Genomic DNA, 26,538 nt, shown 5'->3' with positions numbered 1-26,538 from the left:
ACCCAAAGATGTGAAATATCTTAGGGTTTCAAGCACTGTGAGTAACCAGGTTAAGAGGTTTTGGGGACAGAGTGACCTCAAATCAAATCACATAGCTTTTTCATCTAAAGGCAAGGCTTAACCTTATTCCCTGATGAACATTATTGCCCTTTTGAAATGCCAACACTACATTTCATAAAATATGGAAAATACTATAATTGGACTGTCTCTTCACCACAGAGTTAGAAAATCCTTATTTAAGCATCCAAGCTTAAAGTGAGCAAACATCACAGATCCTGAAAACACATCGTGTCTTAGGAAAGAAATCACAGCACGTGCACAACTCTGATAACACATTTGCAATTCTCAAGTACTTTTTCAAACACCTTGTTTCTGCAAAGAGAAAAATCATTCCAAGTCTAGGAATTAGTGGTGAGTGAAATTGGCAACATTGGAATTCTTCACATGTCTAATCTTAACACTATGTTTGAAACAAATTAAACTTAAAACAGAAGCCCTAAATATATCTTGGGCAGAATTTATCTACACTGGTGGCAAAAAGGAATTGCAGACCCACAACTGCCTCTATCAATACACTCAAAGCTCCCAATAGGCATACCAGTAGTTAATGACATTGGCTTGCTATGCAAATGCAGCTTTAAGGGAAGCCACATATCTTCATCATAATCAAAGTCATCCCTGATAAGCATGGGTTAAAACCACTGGGCTTCCCATGCAAATGTAACTTCAAAAACCAACTCTAGCCCTTTCTTCCAATCAGATTATTATCTTAAGTCTGCTTTTATAGACACTGTTGGCCCACTATCATTTCTCACTTTGTTTTCTAAATAACGTAAGTGAGCTGAAAAGTATACTAATCCTACTCAGCCAATGATATATTTTGTGATATTGTATTCATACTTTATTTTCTATTATTATTACAAGAAATTCTTCAAGAAGTTCTTTCAACCTTTTCAGAACATTTGTTTTAATTAAAATATAGAAAGAATTCTATTGTCAAAATTAACAACTTAATAGCATCAGATTTGATGTAGGATTCAAAACAATTTTGTCAAGTGAACTTTCCCATCAGTCAAAAATATGCTCTAATCAATTCCAGGATGCATATTTTTGAAACTTCAGCACTGGTTTTCCTATTCAGCAAGGACATAAAAGAGAATAAAATAAACTGAAGATTCTCCACTGTGTTGGGTGCCCTCCCAGTGCAACACCCAGGGAGAATTAAACTTTGTTTCTGTCCCCTCATTTACAAATGAGTAGCCCAGGGTTCAGAGCTGTTTCATAGCTTGCTCAAGATCACATTGACAAAGGCAAGAGAGGTTGGAAATCACTTGCTAATACTTGCTGCTGCTGATACAGAAGAGAATTAATTGGATCTCTCTCTCTCTCTCTCTCTCTCTCTCTCTCTCTCTCTCCACTCCCTCTCCCACACCTCCCTCTCGCTTGGGAATTCTAGGAGGAGGATGTTGGGATGCTGTGACTAGTATGTACTACATCTTGTCAGAAGATGCTCAGGGAGTTTACCAGAAAACTTCCCTGGAAACCAGGAGCTAGAGGTTATTCAAACTAATAAGAAATAAGATCATTGCTCAAATGAGGAATAGCAAGATCTAGGAGTGACACAAAGAATTTATATAACCTTTGGCAGAAAATGAGCATTCAGCTAAGAACAGGAAGAGAGGGTCTGTGTGTGGACAACAGTAGAGTGGGAGTTAGAAGCCACGTCTTGCCAGATGCTTGTTTAGTTCAAGCCTGTCAGTGAGTTTCAAACAATCAATTAGGGAAGAAGAGAAGTGAAACAACTTTTCTCTAAATTCTTCAGTAATCAACACTTAGCACAAATCATAATGCAGAGGCTAAAGTGAAATCTGGGTTTGAAAAATAAAAATAAGCTTAGTTACCCTGACGGTTGCCAGCTGACTTTGCCACAAAGCCATGAAGGTATGTAGCCTGAGAAGACTTCTGACTCTTGCTCACAGCTGCTCCAAGCATCAAATTTTCAGGGTACCTGGGTGGCTCAGTCAGTTGGGCATCCGACTTTGGCTCAGGTCATGATCTCACAGTTCATGGGTTTGAGCCCCATGTTGGGCTCTGCCCTGACAGCCCAGAGCCTGGAGCCTGCTTCAGATTCTGTGTCTCCCTGTCTCCCTGTTCCTCCCCTGCTCGCTCACTCCCTTTCTCTCTCTCTCAAAAATAAAACATTAAAAAAAAAAAGAATCAAACTTTCATTAACAATCAATGGCAACAATCACAGCCAGTGGTCACCTCTCTTGAAGGTCACAAGGAATGTGATGGGTGCTGTGAGCAAGAGTCAGAAGTCTTCTCAGGCTACATACCTTCATGGCTTCATGGCAAAGTCAGAGCCAACTAAGGGCAAAGGAATGGTACCAGGAAAGGAATGTTTCTGTCCTGTTTCTGCATGCTTTGGGAGTCTCCCCACTTGAGTGAAATTAATTAAGTGGTTTGAGGACAAGATTAAATGAAACAAAGGTTTCTTCCTGGGGTCAGTGGGTACAGTGAGTGCATAAACTGCAAAATCCTCATTCCTCAAGGCTAAAATACTAACAAAAAGGAACAAAACATGGCACACATCCATTGTGAAGAAGGGCACAGCGAGCCGAGGTTTGCTGTAAACACGCTGCCTCTTAGAGGTCGATATTCCTCAGCCTCTTCGGCCTTGCCAGTCGTTTCACCCAGGAGTTTAATTTTAGCTCTGTATTAATTATACATTACAATTACACATAGACATGGGCACGCACACACTCCATAATGATTATGCCACTATCGTGGACTCACTCTGGAACTTATTCAGGTCACCTCAGCCCCTGTGGGATCCGAGGTTGTTTACCTTCTAGTACCTCACACTCAGTTTTCTCTGGAATTGCCTGCCCAGAAACAAGCTTCTTCCAAAATGGAAACTGCCAATGCTTTCCAGTGGGAAAGGATTACAGATCTCTGTGTCAGATGCCATGCAGGGACAAAAAAAAAAAAAAAAAGTGTATATGGCGATAAAATCAAAATGTTCTGACAGTCCCTCTTAGGCAAGTGTGGCTTGATGTGCTTGGGAGACCATATATGTGGTCATGCCTCACAAAGGCAATCCGATTCAGAAATGTGGTTTTTAGGTTGCACAGGAAATGGATATTGAAGGCTTTTCCTGTCGTCGCTGCAGTTTTGGTGATTGCAGTTTGGGCTGGGGAACAAAGGCTCAGCAGAAATATCTCTGCACTTCCCCCAAGCCCAGCTGCTTGCCCTTGACATCTTGAAACTGGCACTTCAGTGAGCTCGTAGCCTCTGAGAGCAGTGCATGAAATGTAAGACCAGAAGCATCTATTTATGAAGCTTGGTCACTAAATTAATCTTTCCCTATGGCCAGCTATGGAGTGGAGTTAATGAGGATGAAGCAGAAGCCGAGCTGGGACCTATTTAGCCACGGGCTGTACCTCAAGGCCTCCTTCCCTGGCGAAAGAATCAGGACAGCTCCCTCCTGACATCAAAAGGGCATGAAGCAGACCCACAGGCAGAGAACTCAGGCACCTTTTACTCCCCAAACCCTCTCTTTATCTATTATTGAAAGCCTGGCCGTGTGGTGGCTCCCACACAATGATGCCTCCCAGGACTACAACCTTCCCACAAAAGTTGGACTTCTTCATTCGTAAATCGGTCAGATATTCATTGCGCCCCTCCCATGTCTAAGCACTGTGCCATGTGTTGAAGACACAGCAGTGAACAAGGCAAAGTCCCTTCCCTTAGAGACCTCACAGTGCAGTGGGAGTAACTGTCAAGGACCCAAAGAAATTCACACACGCTTTCAGGTCATGCTAATACCTTCATGGCGGCTATGGCATGGATGAATAGCAACCCCAGGAAGGGTGGTGAGGGAAAGCTTCTTTCAGGAAGTGTCATTTCAGCTGAGCCCTGCCCAGCCCCTCCCTCTAAAGAACACAAAGGAGGAAAAGGGACCAGAGTTACATAATCTCTGCTTTGGTAAATGCTCTTGCATTTTTTCTCCCTTATAACCTAAGGTGGGGTATCTATTAGTGGGGGCCATGGCTGTGGACTGGATTCACCTTGTTTAGCCACTCAAACCCCAGGGAGGCCACAGTTTATACAGAGAGACAGATGCAGGTCCAAATTCCCATCACCCAATGTCTGTGTAACACTAAGCATGTTATTGAACTTCTATGAGCCTCCGTTTTCTCATGGGAAGGGTGGGTTGATAAAGGGAGGAATTAAATTATAAAGCAGGCAAAACACTTCTGGCATAGTTCCTGGCTCACAGTAGGTGCTCAATGAGTCTTCATTGGAGGTGATAATTTCATATCTAATTATGATAATTAGGTATCAAATTAAGCCCTTTGTCAACTTAAAAAAATGTATTCTCACAATAAAACGGATATTATTGTTATCACCATTTTAAAGATGAGGAAACAGAAGCCAAGAGGGCTTAAGTAAATTGCTCTATTTGTAAAGCTGGTCAGTGGCAGAGCCAGTGCTCACCCCTGGTCTGGCTCCAGAACCAACAATTAACTCACTTCCCTAGCACAGCGTAGGCATGAAGAGAGTTCTAACCCCAAACCATGTCCTACTTCCTCCAGGTGGAATTAGAGGCCATCCACCTTAATATCCCATGGTCATCTCAGCTTCTTTTGAGAGGATCCCAGAGGAAAAGGGGTTCTATTCCATTCTGACCTTTTCTTTCTGGTTTCTTCTCAACTAACATGGCACAAAACTGAACGATCTTTTGGTTAACGGTATTTATTAAGAAAAGAGGCTGGAGTGAGCATGGCTAGGTCAGTCTGTACAGTGAGTGGTTTATCACGCACAAACACACTGTGACAGATTGGGTCCGGTGGAAGAAACAGCCTGTGAGCAGCATACTACTTTACCACTTATCTCCAAAAGAAAGCTGTCTCTGTAAGGATGATGAAAACTTTGCCTGACAAACCAACAAAGTGCAAAGCAGCAAAAGTTCAATGAGACTAGCCATGAAAAAAAATCCTTCCATCATTCTGTATCCCATTGAGAATTTACAATGAATTAGACAGCTGGCTACATACAAACAAAAGGGGAAACAGACTAAGAATTAGTTATTTTAATAATAACAATAACTACGGGATCGGTATTCTAGGAGAGTTGTAGGAACACCAAGAAAGATATATGAAAAAATATTTTAAAAATTATAAGATTTTTCATTTGATCCACAAGTGCATTATCATATTCCCAGCACTATTGTAAACACTGGGAAACAAAACAAATAAAAAACGTACCATCAAAACAATAATAATAATAACCACTAATATCTACCATAGTAAAACTTACCTTATTTGTATAATTGTTAAATATTATGGAAATACTAGTAATTTTTATTTCCTTAACTTTGAGGTTAACTCCTATTCAAATGCAAATATCTGACAGTGTGTACCTTTATTTGGTTACCTGTCAAGTAAACCTTCCCCATTCACCAATTTCCTGAGAGTTTATTTTGTTAAGAGAAGGGGGAACTAAAAAGGACCATGTAATTTGAAAGCAGTGGGAGTCTGTGCCAGGTGAGTTTGTGGCGTGGGGGCGGGAAGGAGGAGAATGGTGCCTCTCACAATTTTGCCTACCAAAAACACTGGCAACACAAAAGTAATTTAACTATTATTCTAAGTAAACCACCTGCTACTGCTTTCAAAAACGAAAAAAAAAATCACATAACACATTTCAAAGTCAGAAACACTGTGTATGGTCTGAATTACTATTCCTTCCATTAGTATGGATAATCAAGAGTTTACTGTGTGTGTTCAATCAAAGCTAGCCCCAAGCGAGTCCTAAAATATAGCAATTATATGGTTTCCTCCCACTCCTGCCCCGCATAATGGATCCTGAAGGAGAAAGGGTGTTCAAATAGGCTGAAGCATAATTCTTAGTGCGTGGGTAAATCTGAAAGAGTGCAGCATTTTAAAATAGGTAAGAGAAAGGAGCATGGGTGTGTCCTTCCCTGAAACACCATGAGTATATTCCCTTTTGGAGGAAAGAAGATGAGGCCAGAGGGACAAAACGGGATCTGATTGGTTGGTTACTCTTTACTTCCAAAAGAAGATTCTAGGGATTGAGACCATAGGCCAATCCAAAACAGCAATTAGCCAAAAGAAGAGAAGACAAGGCGGTTGGGGGGTGGGGGGCACGGAGAGGCAGCCAGTCTCCGGGGATTGTCAGATCTCTGTGATAAGGAATGGCACCATAATGCTTGCATTTTCAGAAGTGGCCCTCCTCTTATCCTAGTTTCAAAAGAAGCCCCCTCTATTCACCTTCTCATTAAAACAGCCTCTCCAGAAAAAATGCTGAGACCACACAAAGCAGGACATTCATCACTAGGGCAACCCGTGTACTCAATGAAAGCTGGCAAGCACAAAGGGCTCACTTAAGGCTTTGCAGGGAATCTGGTTCTCTTTGCCTCAGACCATATTTCAGATTTAACACTGGACTCTGGAAGCAAATTCTATTTTTTGTTTTTTTGTACTAAGGGTACTTACGAAGAATGAAATCATTCTTTAAATTTTATTTTATTATTGAAAGTAGGCAACCTCTTGGGTAGTATTCAGCACCAAATTTTTATTTACCAAGGCACTACCACCAGCTACATTCCAACCCATTTATACCATATAAATACAATGTGGTTAATTGTCTCCCAGGATGCCCTGGATACTAAATTTGCAAGGGCCATTCAGATATCCTTCCCAGCTTTGCCCCTACCTGCTCCCCCCTCCATACTCCCCCAACTGCCTTTCACCCATCTTCCCTGTCAAAGACCACACACACACACACACACACACACACACACACACACACACACCTCCTCAGGGCCAGCAAAAGCCTACCCAGCTATAGCTCAAGTGTAATGTGTAAATTGATGCCAGAATCTGGCTACAGCACTATTCACATATATAATAGAATTTACTGCAAGTCATTTTTCTCTTAGATATTATTCTTAAGGACTTTGAGATATTAAAGTTACAAACAAAAACCCTCCATTCTGTGGAGGCAGGGGGTAGCCTGTCTTACAGCAAAACCATTACAAACTAACTTTCAGTTAGGGTACTTACCTGATCAACCTTGCTTTATTCCTGGGGATCCTTTTATCTCTTTCTTTACCTGGAGATGGAATAAAACCACTACATGTGGCCAGAATAATAATATTGTATCTCAGCTTTATTTTAATTTGCTGTTGACAAAGCTTTTTCTCAGTCACTTTTCAGAAAAATAACATCTCCTGAGAAATCATCTTTAGCATATTAGAATCTCAAGCAGAAGTTCCATTGTGGACACCTGGGGCAATTTTCTCAGATATAGGACAGAATTCAGCTGGAGTGTGAAATTGGATCTGTTTGGATTTTTTTTTTTTTTTTGGTCTTTTTCATGTATTCTGAAGAGTGGGATGAATTGGCTTTACACTCCTGTTTCATAAACTATTCTTTCATTTTGTTTTAAATCTACACAAAACACCTAAGAAAGAAACTTAGAAAGAAACTCAGCAAAAATACTCTTTCACATTTGCTAACAAAGAATTTGAGAGATCAGGAAAATAAGCAGATAGAGTTAATAATAATCAAAAAGTATCAAGTTCTGAATCAGGTACCAGGGATTCCAAGATTAGTAAAACTAATTAGTAAAACTATGTTCACTCTAGGTAAAAATAAAGAGGACAGAGTATTTATCCATCTGGAAAGGGAAGTTAAGCATCTCAGAATAGGTAATACCTTGTGGCTACCCACCTAAACAAGAGCTATTTGAGGTCCTTGTGAATTTTCAAGAGTCTAAAAGAAGTCCTGAGATCAAAACGTTTGAAATCTGCTATTCTAGCAGACTGAGTAGGAAGTGAAGAAACAGAGACAGAGAGTAAAAACAATGCTTTCAGGAAGCTTGGCTATGAAAAAGAAAGAGATAGTATGTTATTTAATTTAGAAGGGAAATTTGGGCTCTAAAGGGGTGTGTGTGTGTGTGTGTGTGTGTGTGTGCACGTGTGTGTGTGTGTGTGTGTATGCTCATGCATGCACGCATAGTTTAAGATAAATGGGATTGAAGCTTGAGCATGTCTAAATACTAAGATTAAGGGTCCATTAAAGAGAGAGATTTATAGATGGGCGATGGGGTAGAAAGAATAAAATCCCTTAGAAGAAACAGAGGAATTAGTCTTTGGAGAAGGGACAGCTCAGTTCTTTTAAAAGGAGAAAATTAAGAAAGGATTGATTCTGATGTTGAGAAAATTTTAGAGTTTGTGGCAGTAACTTGAGGAAGAGCTCATCTTATGGCTGTTGTATGCTGTATGAATTAGGAGGTAAGGTTATGTGCTGAGGAGGAATAAAAGGTTTGGGAGCCAGAAGAGTAGGACATTGTAGAATATTTGAAAGTATTCCTATGGTGAATGCTAGGGACGTGACTGTGGAAACCAGACAGGATTGCCAGGAAGAACTGAAAATCCTGCTGACTAAAGTTGATAACCATAAACTAAAAGAAGACCAAATCACTAAATTAATTTTTCATTTTATTGTGGAATAAAATATATATACAGAAAAGTATATAAAATACTTACTTATAGTTAAATAAATGTTTCTGAAGTTGGTCAATACTTTTACCCTCCTACCAGATAGCAAAAGACCATAGAATGCTTTCACTGAATGTACTCATTCTGCTTATGTCATTATTAACATGTATTTTCATCACTGTGTTTTAACTTCATAATACATTATTGTTATTTTATGTAATAAGTGTTCTTTTATATTTACCCAAGTATTTACCACTTTCTTTACTCTCCATTCCTTCTTCCATTTTAGGCCTTTCATTCCAGCTCATCCTCCTTTAAAATTTCCTTCAGTGATAGTACACTGGTACAAACACTCCCTGTTTTTCTTGTCTGAAAATGTGATCTTATTGTACTTATATTTTTAAAGGTTTTTCTAAGGGTTTATAACTCTAACTTGGCAGGTATTTTCTTTCAGCAATTAGGAGATATCATTCCACTGACTTTTGGCTTTCATAGATAGTACTGAGAAGTCAGCAATCAGCCTAACTGCTGCTCCTTTCAAAGTATTCAGACATTTATCTCTGACTGCTTTGAAAAAAATTTTTTTGTCCTCTGGTGTTCTGAAGTTTTAATGTAAAGTATCTAAGCATGCAGTTCATATTTATACCACTTAATATTTGATTTTCCTTTGTTTTTTTAAATTCAGGTAAAGGTGGTAAATAACATAAGTTTCAGGTGCACAAAATTATAATTCAACATTTGTTGAACATACGCTACCACCAAAAGTCTAGTTATCATCCATTACCATACAACTGAACCCCCTCACGCATTTTGCCCACCACCCTTGATTGGTTTTTGAATTTTTGGATTGGTATATTTCATCAGTTCTGTAAAATTCACAGTCATCATTTCTTTAAATTGCCTCTGTCCTTATTTTCTCTCTCAAATGTACATTATACCTTCCCCTGTGACCTTGAATATCTCCTTTCTATATTTTTCTCTTCATGATTTATTCTGTATATTTTCTTCTCATATATATTTCCATTCATCTTCCCATTAATTCTGTGAATAATTTGCTGTTAAATCCAGATGCTGAGTTTAATTTAGGCTATCTTTTGTTTTTCATTTCTAGAAGTTTTACTCTTTTTCACTCTGTTATATCAAGTTTTAGAGTTTCTTGTGTTTACCATTATTTTGTTAAAGAGAATAAGGATAAGTATTTATGATTTGTGTCCACTGATTGCAATTTGTAGAGTTTTTGTAGACTCTTCTTCTGTTGTTCCTAATGTTTCCTCCTCATAATATTCTGTTGCCTTGTATATTTGATTTTATTTATGACTATAAGCTTTTCACTTTGAAAAATATTTACAGGGATTCCTTGAAGCTTAATACCAAGCTACCTACCACCAAAGAGGATCTGAATTTACTTCTGCCTGGAAACCAAGGACACTGCAAGTCTAAAGCCACCTTAAAACAAATTTTTGTCTTGAGGTTTCCCTAAACCCCTCAGAATATGTGGTTAGTCTGCAAATCAATACAAAGTGTGGTCTATGGCCATAACTTTTCAAAAATTGTTTTCCTTTCCTTTTTTTAATTGTTTTATTGGTTTTTTTAATGTTTATTTATTTTTGAGAGAGAGCATGAGCATGGGAGGGGCAAAGAGAGACGGGGACAGACCCGTAGTGGGCTCTGCACTGACAGTAAAGAGCTGGATGGGGGGCTGGAACTCCCAAACCATGAGATCATGACCTGAGCTGAAGTTGGACACTTAACTGACTGAGCCACCCAAGCACTCCTCCTTTTTTCTCTTCTATGTGTGGTTTCAAGGCAACCTTTCCTGCAGTTTCTTTCTGATTCATCCTTTCTAGCCTTTTGTGATTATGGCTTAATGTGAAGAGTCTCTTATTAGATTCCCCATTTGCATTGGCCTTGGGCCTTCAATAATAATCTCTTAGTTATGAGGCCACCAAAAACAAAGTGCTATTTTCCCAACATTACAATGCCTCCTGGGCCAAGTGACTTCAGTGTTCAGCTTACCTCTTTGAATTTCCAGTTTTCCTTAAGTTTTGGTCTGGTAATTGCTTAATATCTTTTAAAATTCTGCAGTGTTTTGAAAGAGATGTCTTTAATATTATACCTGGCATTTTTAGTCATTTTCAACAGGAGAAATTTGTCCAAGTAATCTAGTCAATCATTACCAAAGTGGAAGTCATGATATTTCTTCAGGAACACTCATCAACCCAAGTATGCAGGTAGAGAAAATGGACATTTTGTTTCATCCAGGACTGGGGTCTTACCAAGTAAGAATAGAAAGAGGATGTGGTGGGGCACCTGGATGGCTCAGTCGGTTAAGCATCCAACTTTGGCTCAGGTCATAATCTCACAGTTTGTGAGACCCACATCAGGCTCTGTACTGACAGCTCTGGGCCTGGAGCCTACTTTGGGTTCTGTGTCGCCCTCTTTCTCTGCCCCTCCCCCATCATGCTCTCACGTGCTCTCTCACTCTCTCTCTCTCTCTCTCTCTCAAAAATAAATAAACATAAAAAAAAAGAAAGAAGATGTGCTAAGTGAGCTTAGGGAATTAGTCAAGAATGCTTAAAGATTTTAATTATAATATATGAGCTGGATGAGGAGAGAAGGAGAGAATTAAAAATAAAGGAAATGTTTGAAACACTAAAAGCAGATGACAAGGAGAATAGAAATCTCAGTGAGGTCAAAGAATTAATACATTAGGAACAACTTAGTGAGTGACCCAAACAGGAAATTATAAAAAGAGGAATGTCTAGGTATATGATTTCCAGGATGGAGAAGTTTATTAGGACTATGGCAGTAGGCTGTGAAGTACAGTGGTTGAGAAAGTTATTTTCAACATGAAGAAGTAAAAAACTCTCAGAAGATTTTGAAGTCAGCCCAGATGAGGTCAGAACTAGAAACGGAACAAAAGACCATGAGACCCAGAGTCTTCAGTGAGTGAATGGAAATGATTATTACAAGGGTAGATTCAGGAACAAGGGGTAAGAGAAGGTGGGATGCCAGATTTCATTTGTCTCATGACATCAGGGGAAATTTCATGAAGAGAAAGGAGTAATCACCTGAAATAGCTTAAAAAATAAAGTGATACAAATTTATATTCACTTCTGAGGAATGTCAGAAGACAATTTTAACAAAGCAGATTTGAGAAACAGCCAAACAGAACTTTTAGCTAGCAAATGGTTCTCAGCTTTATCATATCAGTATGGATCCCAGTGAGATCATAAGATTCACTTTCCTCATGGGGCAAATACAATAGAAGGCACTGGGTGATGTGTGTCTGATCCTGGGTTCTTGTCTCCCCAATCACTGTCCCCCTCTAGTTATCATATCTGTCTGGGCTTTGTAGGACTTCACAAATAGCTGATTGGGTGATTGCTAGGTGGCTTGGTTTGTGTAAGCATAATGTGTTGGTCTTCTCTATGTTGTATGTGGGGGCTATTGTTCACAAGCTTCTTTTTCTATTGAAAAAAAAAGCCAAAGCATCTTTGACAAAAGGTCCTGCACCAGGAAAAGAATCTGGAACATAGAACAGTGACCCCTCTTGAAGTGTGAGGGTCTTGAACCATCCTTTGTTTTGTGTTTGCCTTCCCATATTTCCTATTTTGGGCTAGATCTTCTGTCTTAAAAACTTGACTCCTACCCTATTCCTTCTTCTATCATCCCTCCCCAAAAAAGCCCCCACACATACACATTTAAATGCTGAAGAAGCTGAGACTGTAGATGCTGGAGAGGATGTGGAGAAAGAGGAACTCTCTTGCACTGTTGGTGGGAATGCAAACTGGTGCAGCCGCTCTGGAAAACAGTGTGGAGGTTCCTCAAAAAATTAAAAATAGAACTACCCTATGACCCAGTAATAGCACTGCTAGGAATTTACTCAAGGGATGCAGGAGTGCTGATGCATAGGGGCACACAGGCTCCAATGTTTATAGCAGCACTTTCAACAATAGCCAAATTATGGAAAGAGCCTAAATTCCATCTACTGATGAATGGATAAAGAAGGTGTGGTTTATATATACACTGGAATACTACTTGGCAATGAGAAAGAATTAAATCTGGCTATTTGCAGCAATGTGAATGGAACTGGAGGGTATTATGCTAAGTGAAATAAGTCAGGCAGAGAAAGACAAATACCATATGTTTTCACTCATATGTGGATCTTGAGGAACTTAACAGAAGACCATGGGGGAGGGGGAGGGGAAAAAAAGAGAGGGAAGGAGGCAAACCATAAGAGACTCTTGGATACTGAGAACAAACTGAGGGTTGATGGGGGGTGGGGGAGAGGGGAAAGTGGGTGATGGGCACTGAGGAGGGCACCTGTTGGGATGAGCACTGGGTGTTGTATGGAAACCAATCTGATAATAAATAATATTAAAAAATAAAAAATAAATAAATGCTTAAGAAGCTAAGAACATTCCTTCTCTTGTTCCCAATCTCCTGTGTCAAGACCATTCCTTGAGGTGATTCATACTAATACATTGTACTTGGATGGATCAAACCTACTTTAATCCTTAATCTTATGGTAAGGAGAAGCAGAGCAATGAGGGGGCCCTTCCACATAGAAAGTAGGGTCAGGGGACTAGGAAAAGGAAGATGAAGTCTTCTGGGGAAGTCTTCTTAGAACACTAGGAAAGGGAAGATGAAGATTCCCAAATCACTCAGGAACTTTTATGCAGGTGCAAGAAACATGTCAAAGTGGCCACAAGATTATTTAATAGGAGACAGGCAAAGGTAACTCCATGTTTCCTGCTAAAAACCAAAACTTTGTGTGAAATCTTGAATTTATGGGGAGGGGGAGGCGAGGAAAGCTTGTACCTATCTGTTCTTTCCCTGATCCCTTCCCCTCATTCCTGAACTGCAGGAGACTGAGCTCCTTTGGGCCTTAGTGACTCCACCTCTGGAGAGTGTCCATTTGATGGTTGATTATGCTGCGCCCGGTACTTCCTTTCCTACTTGCTATCATTTTGTAACACATATGCTGACCCTTTTCTCTTCTCTCTTTACCCTGGGGAAATACAATGAATAAATAAAAACTTATTGGTACTGAAAAAAAAAAAAGATTCACTTTCTTCTCTTCAAGAATTAAATCAAAAGCAAGAAGAGATTCTAGGAAATGGTAGGCAGTTTACATAAAAGGATTAGCTTTATTAATGGGTCAGGCACATTCTCAATAATCTCTAACACTTGGAGATCTCTAATATAGCTGCTGTGGATAACATGGTTTAGGACAACCTTCCCCAACCCGCCGTATGGTAGGCTATGTACTCTGAACCACAAATTAAAATGCTCAAAGAATTTCCATAAAAAAGATGCAAAACCCTGAGCTCACCATTAGAAACAATGGCAAAACTCACAAGTAACTAAGCATCTTGAGAGCTACTGAGGAGAAAACAACCAAAACGGATCTACAATAGCTTCAAACACTAAAATTAGTAGTACAGAATTTAAGGTAAGTATGCTTAATATGTGTTTAAAGAAATAAAATAGGTTTGAAATATGAATAAGATGTCCAGCCATATTTGAAAAAGAACCTTCCAAATATGAAAAGGAAAATAATGAAATTAAAATTTCAATGATGGGTTTTAACATGCAATTCAACACAACTGAAGAAACAGTGATTCAGAGATCTGGAGGACTACCCAGGATGCAGCATGGAGATCCTGAGAGATGGAAAATAAGAGAGAGAGTTAAGATAAATGGAGAAAAGAATGAAAGATTAACACATAAATCTAACCACAGTTTCAAGAGCAGAGAAGAGATGGGGAAGAGCCATTATTTAAAGAGTTTACGGCAAAGAATCAGTGAAAGAACAACAAATCCGGAGCAGGAAAACCTTTTGAAAAAACTTACACCTAAACCCAGTTTAGCAACACTTCAGAACACCAAAGACCACATTACCTGCAAAGAACTACAGAAGAATTAAATAAAGTTTGTTTGTTTGTTTGTTTGTTTGTTTGTATAGGACAAAATAATGATAGTTTTAGATTCTGCAGGTCCAACAGTCTCTGTTGCAAATATTCAACTTTGTGCTTTCAGTATAAAGTCATCCATAGATGACATAGAAATAGACTGTGTTCCAATAAACCTTTATTTATAACAACAGGCAACAAAACAGATTTTGCTTGTGAGTCACAGTGTGCCAACCCCTGAACTACAGAATGACCCAATTTCTCTACAGCAACAATGGCATCCAAAGAAAAAGGCCTAGACTGAGGTCAAGTAGGAGACTCCTATTCTCTCCCCCAGGCCTTCACTGCCCATCCAACCTAAATAATACAGTTCAGCTTAAGATATTGGAACTAAGAGAGGTCCTTCTTAGTCTCTTAGTCTCTCTCTCACTGAACCTGAAGCCTGTCACTAAATGTGGCCCAATGGGTATCAGGTCCTGCCAATCAGAAAACTGCTCCCTACTTCTCCAGCAATATCCCCCACTGAAAGCCACCCGATATTACCAATGTAAACAAAGCTTTAACCTTACATGCCACCCCATCCCCAGGATGGCAAATCCCATGGCCACATAGGCACTGACCAGTCATTTCCACAGTGGTTACCAGTATTACATTCAAGAAGCTGAAAAACAGACCAGTTCATGGAAGAGGAATTATGACCACCACAAATTCTGTAAATACTTCAAAACAGTGATGCCAGACAGGTGAATATACCTCTAGAAATGCAACTGTGAATACCCTGTGAGATGACCCAGTGGGGAAAAGAGGGTTTCTAAGAATATCTTTTTGAATCAGTGCTCAAAAAAAGCAGGGGGGGGGGGGTGGGTGCAATAGAGAAGAATAAGAACCTCAACCAAAACTGCATCAGGCTTTTAGAGGGAAAACAAGGAACAATGTTGCAAACACCAACACTCAGGGCACAGCCCTGCTGAGGCAGGTTCCCAGAAGTTTAGGTTAGCATTAATCACTGCTCCTAATTGCTGTCAGTTAACTCTCTGCAGCCCCTCCAGGCCAAGCCATCATCCCATGAAACATGCTGTCTTCCCTTATAATGCATTTTCTGTCTTGCCAGTAACAGAATCTGTGGCTTTGGTGTTCTTTACAGAAACACTGATCGAATTACCCTAAGACCTTTTTGTGTGTTCTGGGTTACTGGGCAGAATTCCAGAAACAAATGCTTACATTATCCTCAAACAGAATACCTAACTTTCCAAGACTGCTTAGAAGTAAATGTTTCTCAGTCATTTCAGGGTTGGCCACTGATTAAGGCACACAGTGCACTTGACATCCTGCTTTCTGGCCAGTATGTTACTCAGGCCACATGCAATATTGTAACTTCTGAAATAGTTCTAGTATCCTGTGTTCTCCACTGGAAATGCAAATAGGGCAAATTTCTCTTGTCCCTCCACACTACAGGCTGGTTTCCCAACCTGGTAAGTCTCATTGTGATTTCCATTCCACTTGGTCTATTCACTTAATAAACTGCTGCTTATTCTATTATTTAAGTGCTCAGAGAAAACAAACACATACAGACACACACACGTACATGCTTTTCCCCCTAGTATGTTTCCAGTATTTTGCAACATTTTGGAAATTCTTTTGTTTTTCTCTCTAGTTTTTTTTAAATGTTTATTTATTTTTGAGAGAGAGAAAGAGAGCACAAGTGGGGAGGGGCAGAGAGAGAGAGGGAGAGAATCCTAAGCAGGCTCTGCGCTATGGGCACAGAGCCAGATGCAGGGTTCGAACTCACAAACTGAGATCATGACCTGAGCTCAAATCAAAATTCAGTTGCTTGACTGACTGAGCCACCCAGGTGCCCCTGGTAATTCTTTCTTTTTTCCTTTTTAATGTTTATTCATTTTTAAATTTTTTTTTAACGTTTATTTATTTTTGAGACAGAGAGAGACAGAGCATGAACGGGGGAGGGTCAGAGAGAGGGAGACACAGAATCTGAAACAGGCTCCAGGATCTGAGCTGTCAGCACAGAGCCCGATGCGGGGCTCGAACTCACGGACCGCGAGATCATGACCTGAGCCGAAGTCGGCCGCCCAACCGACTGAGACACCCAGGCGCCCCTGTTTATTCATTTTTGAGAGAGATGGAGAGAAAGTGTGAATGGGAGAGGGGCAGCCAGAGAGGGAGACACAGAATCTCAGGCAGACTCCAGGCTCTGAAATGTCAGCATAGAGCCTGATGTGGGCTCGAACTCACAAACCATGAGATCATGAACTGAGCCACAGTTGGATGCTCAACCGACTGAGCCACCCAGGCACCTCTCATAATTCTTTCTAATGGCATCCAGAAAACCTATCATTTGGGGAAACTGAGATCTATAGTTTGCATAATTTATGTGAGAATCAACTGTGAATACTCATTCTAGTGGTTTTCCTACCATATCCTTCATATCTTAAAATAAGCTTTTTTATTGCCCTACAATTCCAAGATTCCTAACTTTTCCTACAAACATTGCTGATTACATGCTTTGCCTGCATCTTTACAGAAAAAAAAAATTGTATCTTTTTAAAAAATGTATAGGGCTGACAGAAGCTTCACAATTGAATATTCATGTCGATTTGACTTTCATTTGACCTTGAATTGTCACTGTTACGTAATGTGAAGTTCTCAAGATGATAGCCCAGCAGATGCTGCCAAATGAAAATTTTGCTGCAATGAGCTTTTTATGAAATATTGAGGCTAAGCAGAGAACCAGTTCCTCTGACAAAAATACTCTCAGTCACTCCCCTCACTAAATCAGTGTGGAGGCTGCAGGCACTCCAGGCTTTCCACTGCCAGCAATGACATCCTGAATGTGCTTAGCTGGGCAAGAGCCAAGATCAAGGGATGACCTTTTTATTGCAGATTGTGAGATCATCTTCGTTCCCACAGGTTTACATTCAAAATGAAAGTTTGCTTTTGGTGGGGTTTTTTAATTACATGGTATTCAAGAACCTCATCTGTAGGAAGATAAAAAATATGTCACACTGAGCAGGAGATGAAATGGTGGATGTTCTGTCTGCATCTGCAGGAGGCACAGTCACATCTCGGGAGCACACGGCATTCTCTCTCCTCCATTGCAGTCCCAGTTGGCTCCCAGCCTCCCCTCAGGTGGAATATCCAACATCATGAACTTGTATGGAAACACAGCTTACTATTCTGTTGACACCTTTGACCTACCACTCTGTGAGGTGAACCTCAGTTTGGAGGAAGGAAAGGAAGTCATCACTAAGCAATGCGGTAAGTCAGATGCCCCAGGTGTGCTTTGCATCAGGAATGTGATGGTAAAAACCACCTGAGGTGCTCTCAGCTCTTGTTGTGTCACCTGGCTGGTGCTGTCTGTATCAGATGACATTTTCTGAGCACCCGGGAGGGGCTGAGAGCACATCCACTGTGCGGCTGAGAGACTCAAGGGTAAGCAGCTTTCCGGAGGGACTGGTTTAGGAGATAAAGAATATGCTGCATTCCTCTAGGGATACGAAACCAAAGGCTTCTGTATGCAGTGGCGTGGAGCAGTGGCTGGGGTGGAATGAGGTAATACAGTGCAGCTACTGTCTGAGAACTCTCCCTGATGACACCATGGTAACCTTTAGTTTCACTGACCGCCACGGCCCCACTATTCTATTCCTGGCATGACGCTCAGTGCTGGCCAGGATTCATTTCTCCCTATTCAGCTCAAGTTGTAGTCACATAATAAAATGCACAGTGACAAGATTTCCTAAGGCTCTCAGGTGCATTCATCCTGGCAGGCTGCAGGTTGCTACATTGCTAGGTCCAACGGTTAAATGAAGGCACCTATTGCTTCCAGACTCCAGTCAGAATCCAAACAGATGCTGTCTAGAATTAGTTATTCAGGAGGCAGTTAAGGATCCTTTGAGTCATTTATGTAACGAAGTATTTTTAGAGTGTCAACTATGTCCCAGGCATTATGCTCCACCCTGGTTGATACAAATATAAATAAGACATGGCCAGGAAGAGCTCACAGATAAGTGAGAGAGAGAAGTACACACATAATACAATATGGTGAGTGAAAGATTAGTGGTAAGTGCAGTCTCCTCAGAAGAACAACATCTAACGTAGTCTGAAATGGATGAGAAGTTTTCCTAAGAGAGTCTAGCAAAAAAAAAAGAAAAAAAAAGGAGGGGAGGGGGATTAAAAAGTAGGTATTCCAAGCAAAAAGAAAAATACAAGCAAAGGGAAAGGTGCATGAAGTAGGGGGCCATGTGCACATACTTTGCCTTTGCCCGAACATTAAATGTGTGAGCGTGAAAGGGATGGCCCCCGGCTAGTAGTCAGGAAGCCAGGTAGAAGCCAGGTCAAGGAGAAAATTATTTCCTCTGTAAGGAGCTTTATTCTACAGGCACTGAGCTTTGAGTAGGGAAGAACATAGGCAATTTGCACTCCTGAAAGATTATTCTGGTGATAATGTGGAGGAGAGGGCTCAGCAATGGGACTAAAGGGAGGGAGAACACTTAGGAGCTTATTATGAAAGCTGAGATAAGTAATGACGGGGGCCTGTCTCTTACCCCCTCAGAAAGCTGACCACCAGGTCTGGAAACCACAGGAATCTCTAACTGTGTACATTGTACAGTCAACTTTGAGCCTGCTGTGACAAATCGACTGTGTGAAGTGTGCCTGACTTAACCTTAGATGTCCTCTTAAAGCACGCGGAAGTCAGGGGAGAAAAGGTTGAGAAACGCCATCCACAGCCCTACTCCCTGCCCTTCTCTTCCCCAGATGCCGAGGTGTGCTCGTGACCCTATTTCATGAACGCCCAGACAGACCCGCATTCTCCCTGCCTCTGTTAACTTGTGAGGACTTGCTTCTCATCTGCTTTATGATGATTGGGATTTCTCCCCCCTTTCTAAATAAAGCTGCAGAGTTGACCCCTCCTCTCCAGCTCCATGCTGTGGCTGCTCAAATTTAATGCCATATAATGCTTGCTGGGGTAAAGAGTAAATCCTAGGTCCATTACAGAGGGAAGTATACTGTTTCCTTCCTTCCAGTAAGATAACATCAGGCATTTCAGCCCTGCGAGGAGAGTGTCTTCCTGTTGTGAGGCCAGTTCAGTCTCCTTCCAATCCTTCCAAGGCAGGGAATCATCCTCTCTTCACAACACAAAGGGTCGTGGCATTCAAACTTCTCAAACGGCAAGCCCTTCTCAGACTTCAGTCTCCCCCATCCTGCCAGGTGGAGCCTGTGCAAAGGTTCTTACCTCCTCACCTGGACATTGCCAAGGAGAACATCGTTCTGGACTACAGACTCCCTTGCGAGGTGACTGTCACACTGCCAGCACCCCAGCGTGCCCTGGTGATGACAGAAACCTTTTGTCTCCTTTTCTGGCTTTATTTAAAAATCATAAAGAAAGCAAGCAGACCTGGACACATTCTTATATACTTTCACTTCTCTTCTCACCTTTAAAGAGAGCCGAGAAGACAAGCATCTAGACACCACCTCCCTCCCATCCCCTACAAAAGATCCTCGGCATTACCTTCTGGATGCCAGGTTCAGGGAACAGAGGCTGGAACAGACAAACTGTGCTCTCCCTCTTCTGTCACAATGTCTATGACCTTAAAATTGCAACCTTATTTTTGTTTACTCCCCTAGACTGTAAACTCCTTGACATTTCTCCACTGTCCTCAGTCCCAGCAGAGTGTCTGGGGCTCTGTAGTTGTCCACTTTATGTTGGCTGAATAAATGCACAGTGGCAACCTCCAATTTCATGAGCAAATGACTATTCCCTTAGGCCTATGACATGAGCCAAGGCGTTCTGAAGGCTGTACCTCTGAGATGCTCATGACCCACATCTTTCTACAAGAGCTGCAATCCTAGGCTGGTATGTCCAAATAGCAGTTTTTAAAAAACTAACCAAAAGAACAGAGAATTCTTCATAGCTACTGGAAACTAAGAACAGGAAAACAAGTGCTCATAAGAAGTCAGCACACACACAGGAGAGGTGGCATCGTGGTGACTTTAGATGACAAGGTTTGGGCCGATGCTGGACAAAACTGAAAAAGGCAGTGGCTTTCATGCTCCTTCTTCTTTCTCCTGGCACCATTTCCTGTCACAGCTCCTGCCATGGGGCTCATGACATTGGAAAACATTCCCAACAATATGGAACTCGTGGGGAGGTCAGAACTATCAGGTCATGTCAGGCCTGGCATGAGGCCAAGCATCTGGCCCTGGAAATCAGGGGACTATCCCGGCTGTACCCAGACAGACTCCATGGGGTCCAGAGTGCACAATTAACCGTAGGCATGATTTAGAAAACAACTGGCATCAATTCAAATCTAGCATAGGGAGACTGAATTCTGGCACAGCTGAGTGAGGAGTCTGCTGACCCACACACCAGTGAAACTGGTGAAAATTATTAAAAAAAAAAAAATCATTTAAAGCTTCTGGAAATGGTCCTAAGAGCAAATAGAAAATAAAATGTCTATTTAAGAGAATCTGAAATGTGGTAGAAAGGTGAGACTCTGTGGAACTGGACCAAGATCCCTCTCTCCCTCCCTCCCACTCTCAACTCAGTGAGGCAAAGACTGGGTTCCACATCGCCACAGCCTATATATAGCACAGGGCTCCCTCTTCTCCCAGCTCCCAGAGGACTTCCTTCCCTGGAAAAACAGGACTTCGGCATTTCTCATCCTGCCCCATCTACCTGATGCTGAGACTAAGTATCAGGTGGGTACCATCAGGAGGTGGAGTCTCCTTTCTTCCACCTAACCACTGGGAGTGCTCTCAGGAGTAGAGGCTCCATCTTGGGTACAGTAGGCCAAGAGCAAGGCAGTCCTGGTTGCCCCTGCCTCGGGTCGTGAGGCAGTGCTCCACAACACAAGAGGCAAGCCAAGAATACCACAGAATACCGTCTCTATGTTCTAGAGTCCTGCTTTATAGATTTTTGTCTGGAAAGAGAAGCACTGTAAAACAGCTCATCTTTTGCCAAAGGAATTGACTTCATCTGCAATGGAGCATGGAAAATTCAAATCTAAAGCTCTCTCAAGAACAATGGAAGTTGCAGTTTAAGGCAATTGAGGCAATTTGTAGATTAAATGAAGCTACAGCCTAGACTGTAGGCCAGCTAGTTTATAGGACAGAACCAGGGAATAAGAGAGCAGGGAGGAGCCCTCTGGAGTCAAAACAAATACCAAGCAAAGACTTCAGGAACTATTTCATCAAAGGAGCCACAATTTGATTGGATTACTTTGTAGAGCAATTAAGACCTGAGGTTCTTGTTGAAAACAGTAGAACAATCATCAGGCAATTAGTGTTCAACAGCTAGGTTAGGGAAAGACTCTCCCTATCTAGAAATCCCTACCAATACCACTGTCATCTCAGGGTCACTGTGGGCATACCCAAAGCTGCACCTCCCAAACAAGCAACATTAGAGGCTTAACAATTGTGGGGAGGAAAATCACTTTACTACAATAATAGTAGCCAGTCACTAAAAAATAAACAAGCAAGTAAGAATAACAAGCCTTCAGGTGGGAGCTGTACCCAGAGTTCTACAACATATTATCTAAAATTTCTGGCATCCTCCCATTTAGGAGACAGGCAAAGAAAAAGGAAAGTGTGACCATACACAGGGGAAAGGCAGGCAACACGAACCACCTATAAGAGCAACTAGATGATGGATTTAATAGAAAAAGATGTCAAAATAGCCATGATCAGTATATTCACAGAACTAAAGGGAAATGTGGTTAGAGAATTAAAGGAAATTTGTATCAGTAGATAATATCAACAAAGATAGTATTATAAAAAACCAAATGGAAATTCTAGAATTAGGAAATATAATAAATTAAATGAATGGGGCACCTTGATGGCTCAGTCGGTTAAGTGTCCAGTTAAGTGTCTGACTTGGGCTCAGGTAATGATCTCACATTCTTGAGCTGGAGCCCCACATTGGGATCTCTGCTGTCAGTGCAGAGCCTGCTTCAGATCCTCTGTCCCCCTCTCTTTCTCTGCCCCTCCCCTGCTCACATGCTTGCATGCATGCTCTCTGTCTCTCTCTCAAAAATAAATAAGTAAAAACATTAAAAAAACAATAATTGAAATGAAAAATTCATTAGAGGGAGTCAAAAATGGATATGAAGTTAAAGAAAAGAGAATTAGTGAACTCAAGATAGATCAACAAAGGGTATGGAAGTCAAAGAAAAGAAAGAAAAAAGAATGGATAAAAATGAACAGACCTTCAGAGAAATGTGGCACATCATCAAAAGCACAAATATATGCACTATGGGAATACTAGAAGGAAAAAGGAACAGAAAAAATAGTAAAAAAAAATAGTTTAAAATATCCCAAATTTACTCCCACTTTGGAAGTAGGAGTACTTTAAGTACTTCAAGTAGGATAAATGCAATGACATCCATAAACAGACACGTGGTAGTAAAAATGCTGAAAGTTAAAGACAAAGAAAAAAAATTGGAAATAGCAAAAAGGAAAACCACTGTCCTTTACAAGGGAAAGCCAATTATGGTTAACAGCTGACTTCAGAAGAAACAATGTAAGCCAGAAAGTAGTGGGACAATATATTTAAGGGGCTTAAATTGAAAATAAAAAAAATAGCTGTCAATCAAGAACCCTATATCCAGCAAAGCTGTTTTTCAAAACTGAAGACAAAATACTTTCCTAGGAGAACAAAAACTGAAAGATGTTATTGCTAGCAGACCCACCTTATAAGAAATACCAAAGAAAGTTCTTCAGGTTGAAAGTCAGTGACCTAGATCAGTAATTCAAATACATGCACACATGGGGCACCTGGGTGGCTCAGTGAGTTTAGTGTCCAACTTCAGCTCAGGTCATGATCTCACTGTTCATGAGTTTGACCCCACATCAGGCTCTGTGCTAAGCCTGGAGCCTGCTTCAGATTCTGTGTCTCCCTCTCTCTCTGCCCCTCCCCCACTCCCACTCTTGTCTCTTTCTCTCTCTCTCAAAAATAAACAAACATTAAAAACATTTAAAAAAAAATCTACACACACAAAAGACAAAGACCACCATTAGGTAATTCCATAATTATTAAATATATATATTAAGTATATATAAATATACTTATGTGTGTGTATTTTTCTCATTTCTAATAATTTTATTTATGCAATTGCATAAATAATATGTATATAATGTGGAGCCTATACATATAAAAATGTAATATATGTGTAATATATTTGCCAGGAACAGCAGAAATGAGGTGGATAGGACCAAAGCTATATTGGGCTTAGGAAAGTAGTATAGATGGTGAAGTATCACCGGTTCTGTAATAACAGATATAATATACTTAATAATAATACAACAAAAGAAGAGGAAATGGAATGGAGCAAATAGGAGAAATATTTCTCTGTGTCACTGGAATTAAGCTAGTATAGATCTAAAGTTGATCTGATAAGACACATATGGTAAACTCCAGAACAACCATTAAAAAAAAGAGAAAACTTCAGGAGCACCTGGGTGACTCAGTCAGTTAAACGTAACTTCAGCTCAGGTCATGATCTCTCATGGTTCATGGGTTTGAGCCCTGCGTCAGGCTCTGTGCTGACAGCTCGGAGCCTGGAACCTGCTTCGGGTTCTGTGTCTCCCTCTCTCTCTCTGTTCCTCCTCTGCTCATGCTCTGTCTCGAGATATTTTTAATTTAAAAATTAAAAAAAAAAATTTTTAAAGAAAACTTCAAAAAATACAGTATAGTGAAAAAGTCATTAAGGAAATTAAAATACTACAAATCTACTGTAGCATCATAGAGATAGAGTTAGTCTCACAATCTATCAAGCTACTGGCCATCGTCACTAAGGAATCTTGCCAAAAATATCACCACCAGGTCCAACGGTCTGGGGAAATGAACAGAAATGCAGACCTGGGGCAGAAAGGAAACCGGACATACACATGCACATACTCACTAGGCTTGCTTGTTAGAAGATGAATAGTTGCTGGTCATGCCTTACCTCCTATCATTTGACCAGAACAGTCCTAAAACAGAATATAACATAGCAGAACTCAGAGGTACAGATCCAAGCTGAAGTTCTCACACTTGAGCAAAACTCGGAAGCCTGTGGAGGCCTTGCTCAACCACAGATTGCTGGTCCCACTCCCACAGTTTCTGATTCCATAGATCTGGAGTGGGGCCCAAGACTTTGCATCTGTAACAAGTTCCCAGGCGATACTGATGGTGGTAGTCCAGGCACTCCAATTTGTGAACTACTAGTTGCCCTAATGTGTGAAGCCTATGATGCATAAATAAAACTAAAGCAGGTGGAAAATGTAGGTCATAGCCTAAAATAGAAGAACCTACTTCCAGATAAATGAGGGTGGTGATACAGCAGGCCAATAAGCAGCAGGTATAGAGAACATCTAGTTGTTTTGCCACCCTGAATCACTTCACTTTCCTTCTGGTGACTATACCCTGCTTTTCCTCTGGGAAACACTTCTCCCTCGCTTTCAGTCCCCATGCTTTGGAAGGACTTGATGACCTACCTTTGCCTCAAAAAAAGGGATGTGACAGGGCTTCACATTTTTCCCCCAGCTCCAGTGATCCTTTCAGAAATGGAAAATCAGAGCTAGTAAGAGTTGTGGAGAATTTTTCTGAGGCACCTTAGAGAAGAGAGGAAGAAGGACGCAGAAGGAAAGAGGAGGGGGAGAGGGAGAGAGAGATGTTTAGATCAGGAGCTGCCACTTTGCCACCATGTGGAGCCTAAAACTGAAGCCATTTTGAGGTAAGCTGAGTTGAGGAACAAGCAGATCCTGGTGTGGTCATTTGAGCCCTGCATCAAACACACCTGAAACTTGCATTGCCCTGTGAGCCAATTAAATTCCCTTTTCATTTGAGGGAGTTGTATTGGGCTTTGTAATTTGCGATTAAAAATCTTTTTTAATTTTGGGGCACCTGGGTGGCTCAGTTGTTAAGCATCTGACTCTTGATTTCAGCTCAGGTCATGATCTCATGGTTCATGGGATCAAGTCCTGCACCAGGCTCTGTGCTAACAGCGTGGAGCCTGCTTGGGATTCTCTTTCTCCCTCTCTCTCTACCCCTCCCCTGTGTGCATTCTTGCTCTCTCTCTCTCTCAAAATAAATAAACATTTTTCTTAAATTAAAAAAAATGTAACGTTTATTATTTTGGGGAGAGAAACAGACAGCAAGCAAGTGGGGGAAGGACAGAGAGGGAGACACAGAATCTGCAGCAGGCTCTAGGCTCCGAGCTGTCAGCACAGAGCTCTACATGGGGCTCAAACTCACAAACTGCGAGATCATGACCTGAGCCAAAGTCAGACGCTTAACTGAATGACCCCACCCAGGCATGCCTAAAAATTAAAAATTTGTTTAAAAGGAGGGAAAGCTACTATGACAATTTAGTAACCAACTGAATAAGCAAAGTGTAACAAGCTACAGGTCATGAGGGACAATGGGCATTTCTGGAACCTAAGCCCATACAGAGTCATGAAGGGAGACATTCTACATACTAACAGGGCACAGGCTCCTCGAAGGCACCAGACCAAGACTGTCAGGACCTAAATAGGCAGTGTGACCACATAAGTACAAAGACAGAAGCACAAGAATGAAGATTCAGCCAAATCTGGTGTTCAGATCAGTGTGGGAGGCAAATAAGAGGGCAGGGACTTGGAACTAACAAGGGACCAAGGGCTAGCCAAGGAGGAGCCTGAGGCAAGATCTGAGTGCCATCAAAAGGAATCACAAATCAACTTACACATCTCTCCTCCCCATCTTCCCCTATTGCCAACTCGCTTACCTCTCATCCTACCATTCTCTCTTGCCAACATCACTCCAGACATAGTAGCTTCATCACTGGTCTCCAAATATGTCAAACATACTCCCACCTTGGAACACCTGCACTTATTTCCTGTGCCTGGTAGATTCTTGCATCAAATACTTGCATGGTAGTTTCCCCATTTCCTTCAGAGCTCTTCTCAAAAGTCAACATCTTAGATAGGTCTTTCTGAATCAGTGTCTGTGAAATAGCAAGACCACCAACCTGGCCCATCCTTACTCCTTCTCCTGTTCTGTCTCCACAATGGTTGTTACTATCTGACATATAAGTACTTATTTCTAAATTGTGTCTCATT

General features: G+C 41.1%; 1 long non-coding RNA gene across 2 annotated transcripts in view; it reads right to left on the bottom strand.

Moving 5' to 3' along the window:
- Positions 1–26,538, bottom strand: part of LOC115521063 — a 76,371-nt gene that overhangs the window by 10,526 nt on the left and 39,307 nt on the right. For both annotated transcript variants that reach the window (XR_003970945.1, XR_003970946.1), the window contains exon 2: positions 7,089–7,137. This is a non-coding gene — a long non-coding RNA (uncharacterized LOC115521063). The remainder of the gene's footprint in view (positions 1–7,088; positions 7,138–26,538) is intronic.

This window comes from Lynx canadensis, chromosome A1, assembly GCF_007474595.2.
Source record: "Lynx canadensis isolate LIC74 chromosome A1, mLynCan4.pri.v2, whole genome shotgun sequence".
Classification (NCBI taxonomy): Eukaryota; Metazoa; Chordata; class Mammalia; order Carnivora; family Felidae; genus Lynx; species Lynx canadensis.
The sequence above is the reverse complement of the archived record's forward strand: the minus strand, read 5'-3'. Positions and strand labels throughout refer to the sequence as shown.